Genomic DNA, 11746 nt, shown 5'->3' on the forward strand with positions numbered 1-11746 from the left:
GTACAAGTTATTGGTCTAAAAGCTCTGAGGAATTTCTTCTGAGCCTGACATTTTGTGATTCAGCTCATATAGTATTATCTTTCAATAATACTGTATGGCAGTTTCTCTCAGAATCATGTATATTATAGCATGTCCTACATATAGTACAGCAAATCAGAATAATTCTCATTAAAAATAACATTGCAATGAACATTTCAAATGAAATTTTATGCATCAAAATGTAGATGTATAACATTTCCTCCTTATTCAATTTCTTTTTGCCTAGTTTCCATTTTATTATGTATACAAAGAGAACTTTAAACATTTTGGAGATTTCATGCTGAAACAATACTATTAGTTGCATAAATTTTCCTATTTTACAATTAATAATCAACAACTGAGATTACTATCCTCAGTCTGAGATGTGGTCTTTGGTTCCTGATCTCATTTAACCTTACATCAGACTAATATGTTATGAAATTGAATTAAAAACACATGTTTAAGTTACATGTAAAGTGTTATAATTGAATAATTTGCTCCTTTACATATTTTCACTTGAATAAGAAAGATCCACTTATTCACCTGTACTCTTTAATATGAGAAATGTCCTGTAAAATATGAGAGAAAAATAATTGCTCAAAAAAACTTCTGTTGACAGGGATGTCTATAGTTAGAAGGGAAGTGAATCTTGAGAAGCCACAGATCTGGTGTAGAGGGAGTTCTAGAGTTCAGAGCAGGACTCAATTCTGTTAAAATCTCAGAGACCTCAAATTCTACAAAGCCTCAAAATAAATAATTTACTGTCCTACATATGTACTCAGGCTAAATTGATTCAAATGGAAGACCAATTTATTTATGAAAACACGTGAACAAAAAGAAAAAAATATGCTTAAGCATCAACCAGGAAGGGTTGAATTTTTATAAGGAAGAAATTTCCCCAAATAAAAAATATTAAAATTTGAAATTCTAAATGTTAAAAATTTCAAATTAGATTAAATTAGTCTACAGCATCTTATTTTGAAAATGTCATAACGTATTTTATTCACCTTTTTAAATAAAAACTAAAATTTACCTAAAGGAAGGATATTTATTATATTTAATGTCCTCTCTCTCCAGTTTAATGAATTCTGAAAAATTCTCTTTTGTTTGGTTTGGTTTTTCAAGTCTATTTTTATCTTGATGCAAACTTATCTGTACATAAAAACAGCCATCTTTTTATACCTTTTCTAGAGTTGATAATGAAAGTTTTTTAACTAAAAAAATTTTTGAAATATTGCCTGCATGTAAACGTGATTGACAGTGTTGCTACTGTTTGATTTATAGACAGAAACTTTCCAAATGTGCACAACTATAATATATCAATTTAAAAACAACAAAAGAAATTTCACTTTTCCCATAATAAACACCATTGTAAAAATTGGTCAGTCAACAAACACCCACTGAGGACGTATGAGCACTAGCCATGCAACTCTCTCAGTCCTTTCCACTTTCTCACATAATTAACCTCAAGTAATTAACCTCAAGTAATTAACCTCAAAAAGAAAACCTGTATTTTCTTTTACTGACCTCTCCTACACTTCTTTTAAAACCCTAATAATTCCATTTTAATTTCTTTAACTATGGTCTTCATAGCTTTTCCACATCTTTAATGGTTTTCATTATATACTTGCTAATTTTTTAAAAATATGGAATCCTTTATACATAATTATAAGTCAATATAAAATATTTTTATCATAAATTTAGTTACATTGGATCTAATTTCAGCACATTGTATGTACTGATTCAAAAAAAGTGGTGACGTCAATCTTTTAAAATAATCAAAGGAATTGAAATACTATTGCGATTTGATGCCCATCATCACCTTAGGTCAGGATTTCGAAACCAGCCTGGCCAACATGGTGAAACCCTGTCTCTACTAAAAACATAAAAAATTAGCCAGGCATGGTGGCGGGCACCTGTAATTCCAGCTATTTGGAAGACTGAGGCAGGACAATCACTTGAACCTGGGAGGCTCAGTTTGCAGGTAGCTGAGATGATGCCACTGCACTCCAGCTGGGCAACAAGAGTGAAACTTTTTCTCAAAAAAAAAAAAAAAAAGAAATGAACAAGCTCTTCCTTAGCTTTCAGAAAATATACATCATTCATTTTGTCACTTACTGTACATAATTTTATTTCAATATCATATATTTCTAACATAGGAAGCCTTCTATTAATTATACTTTTATACTCCTCAATCATAAGACTATATTAATACAATGAAAATCAGTAGTCTTAAAAATATTTTTAGTGACTATACTTGTGTAAATGTTAAAATATGCATGTAGTTTGAGTTATTCTTGTGTGTTTGATCAAAACAACATGTATGCATTTACTTATATATTAGTTACTTATCAAAAAGCTGAAATTATAGTAGAAATTCTTATTTTAATGATATAGGTGATAGGATTTATGGTGCCTTGGTTATAGGAGGATTTGCTGACAACTATCGTTTGAACTGTTCCTTTAGTTTGCACCTCAAAGGTTTTTTTTTGTCTCTTAGAGCAACATATTATATTTAGATTTGGGTTGAATAAAGGGTATGTCTTTATTATCCTTTAAGTAGAAGGAATTTGATTGTAAAAGGGTGGGTGAGAAAGGAGGACAAATACGGTGCCGCTACCATATGTGTTCTGAATAGAAGTTTAGGGAAGAGTATGATTGAAAGTTGAATGTCTGTGAATTGATTTCATAAAAATACATGTGTTTGATAGCCCTCAGAATATATTCATGCGCCCCCAGGTATGTGCCTATCAGTTTAAAGACTATTGTCCCATGAAATTATAATTTCATGTTAAATGTAACTTTCCTTTCTATTAGCCTCCTAAATGAATGCCCTGAAATGCTTTGAAAGAAATCTGGTTTGCCCTGGAAGAACACATGTTTTCCTTCAATACCATCTAAGACACCTCTGGTCTGAATTATCTATCCCAGCAACAGGACTGTTGAACCCTACTGAAAACAACAACAACAAAAACAATATTATGCACATTGTTGCTTTTATATATTTATGAGCTCCAAAGGCATCTGGACCATAAATATTGCCCACAAAAACTAATGTACTTCCTATTTTCCATTCTGCTAATTTGGTGGTCTCTCTGCCATGAAAACCTGACTGCATCAGATCTACATTCACTGTTCTTGCCATCAAACCTGCAAATTCATTTGTCTGCACTTTGCTTTGCCCTTTCTTTCTCTTTTCAATAGAACAAGTGTCTCTCTACTTCTTTAAATCAAATATTCCACAAGGCTGAGTATTACAAGGACTGTGCTCTATTAATGACCTCCACAGTCTGTGTACTATTAACTCCTCTGCAGCATTTAATATTACTGACTCTTTTATTTTCAAGGAATTTCCTCTTCTCATGTCATCTCTAATAAGATAAAATATCTTTCTTGCTTTTCTTCCTCCTGTTTTCTTGGATAGCTTTCCTTCCTTAACCATTCCTTATAGATTGACATTTTCAGAATTTTTTTCCAGCCATTGTACATGTTTGCTTTGTGTGTGTGCATGGTGGAGGAGGATGGTGTACAATATCTTTGGAACACTATTTCCTATATTTTGGTCATTTCTCATATTATGACTCCTCATCTTCTCAAGGTAGAAACCTAAAAATTTACTTTGAGCCTCCCTTGCCACTACTACAGTAAAGTGCAAAGCAGATTGTGTTTTATTAAAGCATGTCTTCCTACTGGCTCCCCATTGCTCTAGGATGATAGTCAAACAGCTAAATCACCTATGAGTCTCTGCATGATATGGGTCTTGTTTAGATTTTTAACCTCACTTCATACCACCCTGCAGCATCCATCTTTTCTCAGGGATACAATCACAGAGACTTCCCTCAGTTTTAAGAATGCATGAAGCTCTTACTCCTTCAGCTCTATGCGCGTGCTGTTTGCTTCTCCTGGAATATTTCTATGTTGTATTATTACACTCTATTCCTGCTCTTGCCTGGCCTACACCTGCTTTATCATAAATTTCCTTCCAGTGTTTGTTACATGACCCTTTTCTGAGGTCTAATTTTCACATGTATCAGCATTGTATTTTACCAACACTGTATTTTAATTGACTATTTACATGTTTGTCTTTCCCTACAATGAATTCTTTGAGGACAAGTAGAGACATTGCGGTATCATCAGCAACTTGTAGTACTTGAAATATACATGGCCACAAATTGATTGTTTTTAATGAAATTGAAATTGAATTAGATATTCATCCCTAACCCCATAGCCTTGACATAAACTCAAAGGAACAAAAAAGAACATGCTTGTAGTTGACAATTTCTTTGTATGTTTTGATGACTAATACCTGATGAGTTTAAATGTCTAGGATCTAATTCAGTAATGATAGAAATGTGTAGACAAATAAAATTGTAATGCTTGTCTCTCAACAAAGAAAGACAAAATAATTCACATTCTAAAGTCGTGTATTTAATTGTAGAATTTATAACTGAAGGATTTGTTATGATTTTGATAATAGGTTTTCTTTCAGGAAATAACAAACTGTTTAATATTATTTCAAACCAGATACAGAATTTCTGACTGTCTAATTAAAGAAAGATGATTTACTGCAAGACCAATTTAGTTTTTCAGTTCTTTGCATTTAGTCATCTGAGTATATTATGTTGCTCTTTGATGTCACCTAATGATCAAAGTTGATACTTCCTTTATGCAAAGAAAGGGATCAAAATTAAAATAGATTTCTTGCCCACAAACCTTCTCAAATATATAGGGTGTAGAGAGCATTATTAAGTCTCCCCAGATTTTGTTTTTTTTGTGTGTGTGTATGTTTGGCAGGCAGGGGTGGGGTGATGGAGAAAGGGGAGTACTGAGGGGGAAAAGATGGTACTTTGTAGTTTTCCTTAGTCCTTTTACTAATATTACTTGGTCACTACAACTATTCCCCAAATGAAAAATTAAAATATTTCCATTTGGAGTGGTCAGAGAACACTCAAATCTATAAAGTAAGACTTTGCACCTTTTAAAGACTTTATGTATGTCACAAAAAGATGTTTGGAGTTAAAATAAATCCCAAAGTCTGGATTTGCTCTTAGCTTTTAACAGTTGGGTCAGCATCCTTGAAAACTTCTTAGGTTTTTACCTCCTCCTACTGGAACTAAAGGGAATATCACTGTTAACACCATCAGAAATTTAAAAACAGGAATATTTTTTTCTTTGAATATTTAGTAGACCTCATCTATAAAACCATCTTAATCTTATATATACTTTCTATAAATCAGTAAATTGCTAACTAAATTTCTTTGGAGGTGCTAGCATTATTTAATTACTAATTAAATTATTAAATTTCTTAATTGTTATGACCTTACAGTATTCAATAACTATTAAAGAAATGTAATCAAAACATAGCATTTATAGTTATTTCTTTATATTTATTATTGAGTAGAGTTATATTTTATCCAGAATAGCTCCATTTCATCTATGTTTAGTGTATTGGCAAAAGAGAATTCTTCAATGTCTCTCAACCATTTCTTTGTATAAATCACTGATTCTCATTTCTGGTATTATTTACATACACCATAGTATTCCTCAATCTATTTTATCTGAATTTCCTCAATTCCAATTCTTATTTCAAAAAAAATCACTTTTTCTAATCCAAGAGTTCTTTTATTTTCTGCTCTTGTGTTTAATGTTGAACTTTGCATACTTTGAGTGTCTGAAACATTATTTTTTCTAAATTTTAGATACATTATCTCATTTTTTAAATAAACATTTCATTTTAGAACAGTTCTATACATACAGAAAATTAGCGAAGACAGCCCAGAGAGTTTCCATATATCATCTATATCCAGCTTTTCCTGTTACTAACACCTTAGTGTAGTATATTTGTTACAATTAGTGAACCAGTATTGATATATTATTAAAGGCCTTGATCACCTTTTAGTCCCAGGAGTTCAAACGAGCAGTTGAAACACACTTCATACAATTTTTGAAAAAAATTCTTTAAAAATTAGAATACTTCACTGTAGAAAATTTTACAATTTAATGTTGTATAACCTGACTTTTGCTTACTTGTTGTACTATTTATTCTGTGTACTTAAATTAGAATTTTATTCCTAGGTACTATATGGTTGGTGTATAGCCAAGGTGCTACAGGACAAAGATTCCAGGTGACCTCTTCACTTTTGTCTCACCAAAAAATCAAAGAAAATCTAAAACTGATGCTCTTCCTCTCATTATAATGTGTTATATTTGTTTAGACAACAAAGATGAGAACAAAGGATAACACCTAGCAAAGAATGAATGTCCGTAAGAAAGCAAGAGGGGATGGGATACAAGGCACATGTCACAGTCCTGGACTTTAATAAGAGAAGGAATGCTTCTTCCACTTAACAGAAAGTAACAAGATTTATGCAAGTGCAAGGAGGTTTATAGGCTTGTCAGTAGATAGGATAATAAAGATGTTACTGACTGTGGCCTCTATTTTTTTCTATTCTGTTCCCATCAAACAAAATTCTGAATCATTCTTTGATTGTAATTGTTAAAAGAAGGGTTTAGAAGTTTGGGGAGAATAATGAAAGTATACTAGCAAAAAACACCAAAATGAAATTTTATCAAAAAAACCTCAACAACGATTTATGTAAAAATTGATTTGATAAATATTTCAATACTTGCTAAATGCAAGGAACTGATAAGTATTGTGATGAACAAATATAAGCTGCACAGTCATTGCACTCTAGCAGTTGATATTGTAGTAAACTTCACACTTATGGAATTGTCTCGTTGAATGTGGAATAGCTAGAATCAAAATGCATAGAGAACGCATAATTTTCTTCCCAAAGTCAGAGTGATGCGGAATTGAGCTTAAATTTCATTTAGTATCTGTGTAACAATAGACAATTTAAAAAATATCCACTGAGTCTCAGCTTCCTCCCTGGAAAGTGGGAGTCCCCATCTGTGAATCACAGTGAATACTGATGAGTTTTGAGCAAAGCACATAGCACAGTTCCTGGTGCATAAAAAGGGTTCAGTAAGATATAAAGATGATGACAATGATAATGAAGAATATCAGGTGCTCTAAGGAAGATTTTATTTCTGGTTAAAAGCTGAATCTATTATATGTAAATTTTGTAGATTACCAGACTTTTATATATTTCCTTTATTTAAACTTTCCCCATATTCATTTTCATCTCTTAGTTCATAAAATATATAATAAAGTATTTATATTATTTTATCCTCTATATGATACTGTGAATTGGGAGATATTTAGCTGAAGGAATTTTATGAATGAACAATAAATTTGATATTCTTACTCTAAACACCTAAAAGTAAGTGATTTTCTTCTTGAAACTCTCCTATTTGACTGTACCTTGATAACCCCTGGTGTGTGGTCCACACACAAAACCTTCGTACACCGAGCAGTATGTGTCAACATACACCATATTTTTCTGGAGTCGCCTTCAATCTCAGATTGGAGAAAATGCCCTGCCCTCCCTCACTGCTGGTGTTTACCCTTCTTAAAGTAGGTATGGTGATTGCTTCCATAAAAAAGCCATTGCCAAATTGTTCAAGACCTAAGAAGTTAAAATTTTTTTTCCATGGGAAAATTTGTATAAGAAGCAAAGTCCACCAACCTCACACCGTAAAATGTTTATCATCCAGATTAACACTTGGAGAGCTAGCTAATTATAGACAAAATATATGAGAGTTTGGGCAAATCACCCATGTAAGTCCGTACTACCCATCTCTTATAAAAGTGAATTCTAAGCCTACTTGTAGTTAAAAAAAATCGAAGTTCCTGCTGGTTGTAAGCAATGTAATTTAATTTAATTCAACCGTGATGAGTACATGTTATGGCAGTAGGCACTAAGGATACAAGATTTCTCTTGTGTCCCTTTCTTTCAAGATGCATACAAGCTAGTAAAGGAGATGTATGCACAGACAGGTGACGACCAATCTTACACATGGTTGCTAAGAACATCAGCAAGCAATAGCAACAGCTATTCTTTTTCATTCATTCATACAAGTACATTCATCGTATTACTTCCTTTCATCTTACATTATCATCTCTGTTATTTCTCACAACTAAACAGTAGGAAACAATCTTTTTATTTTATTTATTTTTAGAAAGGGTCTCATTTTGTCATCTAGGCTGGAATACAGTGGCATGATCATGGCTCACTGCAGTCTCAACTTCCTGGGCTCAAGCGATCTTCCTGCCTCAGCTTCCTGAATAGCTCAGACTACAAGTGAGTGGCCACCATTCCTGGCTATTTATTTAAATATTTTGTAGAGATGGGCATTGCACTATATTGCTCATGCTGGTCTCAAACTCCTGAGCTCAAACGATTTTTCCACCTTGGCCTCCCAAAGTGCTGAGATTACAAGCATGAACTACCTCAGACTTATTTTATAGGTGAGAAAATTAGATGCAGATGTATTAAATGATTAAATGACCATGCTGATATCTTGATCTTGAACTTCTCAGCCTCCAGGACTGGGAAAAATACATTTCTTTTCTTTAAAAATTACCTAGTATTCGATATTTTATTGTAACAGCACGAAGAGACTATCACATTTTTACAAAAATAATGACAAAAAATATTTTATGAAAACATAAAAATTCAAGCAGAAAAATCAGTTTTAACTTAGATTTCGAATGCATTAAAAATTACATTCATTCTACAAATCACACTATTCCTCTCCCATGTCTACTTATGAAAAAATATAGACATGGCTCTGAACACAGTAAATGTAATTCTTATGTTTTAAATCATTTTTAAACAAAGGAAAACAATTCAAATTTCTTTTTAGAGACAGGATCTCCTATATTGCCACCAGAGTGCAGTGGCTATTCACAGGTGCAAACATGGTACACTGCAGTCTAGAACTCCCAGACTAAGTGATCCTCCAACCTTAGCCTCTCAAAGAGTTGGAATTACAGGTGCACACCCCAGCACCAGCCAAATTTAAGTTTACATCTCTACATAAGTTTGTATCACATTAAAGTTATTTTAGGCTGGATATGGTGCTCATGCTTATAAGCTGTATCACGTTAAAGTTATTTCAGGCTGAGTGTGGTGGCTCATGCTTATTTAGGCTGGATGTGGCAGCTCATTCCAGCACTTAGGGAGGCTGAGGTGGGAGGATCACTTGAGGTCAGGAGTTTGAGAACAGCCTGGGCAACAAAGCAAGACCCTGTCCGTATTTGTTTGTCCTTGCATTGCTATAAAGAACTACCTGAGACTGGGTTATTTATAAATAAAACAGGTTTAATTGACTGATAGTTCCATAGGTTATATAGGAAGCATGACTGAGGAAGCCTCTGGAAACTTACAATCATGGAGAAGGCAAAGTAGAAACAGGTGCATCCTACATGGCTAGAACAGGAGGAAAAGAGTGAAAGGGAAAGTGCCATGTGCTTTTAAACAACCAGGTCTCATGAGAACTCACTATCACAAGAAAAGCAAAGGGGAAATATGCCCCCATGATCCAATTACCTCCCACCAGGCTATTCCTCCAACACTGGGGATTAAAATTTAACATGAGTTTTGGGTGGGGACACAAATCCAAACCATATCACTTTCTCTACAAAAAAAGATTTTTAGAAATTAGATGTGTTGGCATGCACCTGTAGTCTCAGCTACACAGGAGGCTGAGGCAAGAGGATCACCTGACCCCAGAAATTCAAGGGTAGCAGCAAGCTATGATCATACTACTGCACTGCAGCCTGGGTAACAGGGCTAGATCCTGTCTCTAAAATGATACTACTATTACTACTAATAATGATATTTTTAAAAATAGTTACTTTACATGAAAGAACTAGTTTTATCATGCCATAATACCTTTGGAAAACTTTTATCATCATATATCTATATTAATGAATATTTCACAGTTCACTTACATAAATCTAGTATAGATCAAACTTTCCAACAAGATAAAACAATTAATAGAAATATTTTTATGAGAGCAAAGATATTCAATATTTATTATTGCTACCTTTACAAAATACGTTGACTTTCAAAAACAAAATAGTCACCTGACAAAGGGACTAATATACAGAATCTCTATGGAACTCAAATATCTCAATAACAACAGCAACAAAACCAATGAATACTATGTAGCCATAAAAAAGAATGAGATCATGTCCTTTGCAGAAACATTGATAGAGCTGGAGGCCATTATCCTTATCAAACTAACAGAGGAACAGAAAAGAAAATAACACATGTTCTCACTTAGTATTCCATGGTGTGTGTGTGTGTGTGTGTGTGTGTGTATAGTGTGTGTAATACACCATGGAATACTACTTGGAATACATGGAATACTTGGAATTCCATGGAATACATGGAATCATAAAAGTGATGTGTGTGTGTTCATGTGTATAGACATAAGTATATATATTTACACACATATATACACATATACAAACCATGAAAATGTGGTGTGTGTATGTCTATATATACACACACAACATGGAATATTACTCAACCATAAAAAGTGGTGTGTGTGTTTATGTTCATAGACATATGTATATATATTTACATGTATATACACACATATACAAACCATGAAAATTCCATGCACACACACACCATGGAATACTACTCAACCATAAAAAAGAATGAAATCATGTTTTTTGTAACAACAGGGATGGAACTAAAAACCATTATCTTAAGTGAAATACCTCAAAAACAACAAGTCAAATACCACATATTCTCACTTATAAATAGGAGCTAAATGATGCATACACATGAACATAGAGATTGAAATAATCATAGAGACTTGAAAATGTGAGAGAGAAGTGAGGAATGAGAATTTACTTAATAAATACAATGTATACTCTTTGGGTGCTGGCTACACTAAAAGCCCAGACCTCACTGCTAGGCAGTGTATTCGTGTAACAAAACTACCACTTGTACCCCTTAAATTTATAAAATAAAAATTTAAAAATAATTACCCACAATAATTGGTAGTACCATTTGAGCAATATCTGAAAACTCACCATTTGTGATTGAACCTCTACTGACTACTTTTTGTTTGTTGGTTTATTTATTTAATGAACTCAATTTTTTTAAGAATATTTTTGGTTTCACAGGAAAATTGCCAGAAATGATGAAGAATTCCCATGTACCCTTCCTTCCCCAACAGTTTCCAGTTTCCCCTATTATTAACATAATGCATTAGTAGGGTACATGAGTTACAACCGATGAACTAATATTGATACATTATCATTAACTAAATTTATAGTTTACATTAAGGTTGACTCTTTGTCTTGTAAAATTATATGGGTTTTGATAAATGCATAATGTCATATTTCCACCATTACTGTATTATGCAGAATAGTTTTACTGTCCTAAAAATGTCCTCTGCTCCACCTATTCATCTCTCCTCCATTTCTCAAACCTTGATCTTTTTACTGTCTGCATAGCTTTGTCTTTTTGCCTATAGTTGCATCCATTTCAGACTGGCTTCTTTCTACTACCAATAAGCATTAAATGATTTTCTATGGCTTGATAACTCATTTTTTATTGCTCAATAATATTTATTGTATAAATATGCTACAGTTTTTCTAATAAAGGACATCTTCATTGGCTCTAACTTTTGGCAATTATGAATAAAGTTTCTATAAACATTCAGTGCAGGCTTTGTATAGACATATATTTTTAACTCACTTTGGTAAATACCTAGGAGCATGATTGGCATATCACATGGTAAAACTATGTTTAGTTTTGTAAAAAATTGCCAACCTCTCTTCCAAATATGACTGTAGCAG

This window comes from Pan troglodytes, chromosome 3 (assembly GCF_028858775.2).
Source record: "Pan troglodytes isolate AG18354 chromosome 3, NHGRI_mPanTro3-v2.0_pri, whole genome shotgun sequence".
In the NCBI taxonomy this organism is placed as follows: Eukaryota; Metazoa; Chordata; class Mammalia; order Primates; family Hominidae; genus Pan; species Pan troglodytes.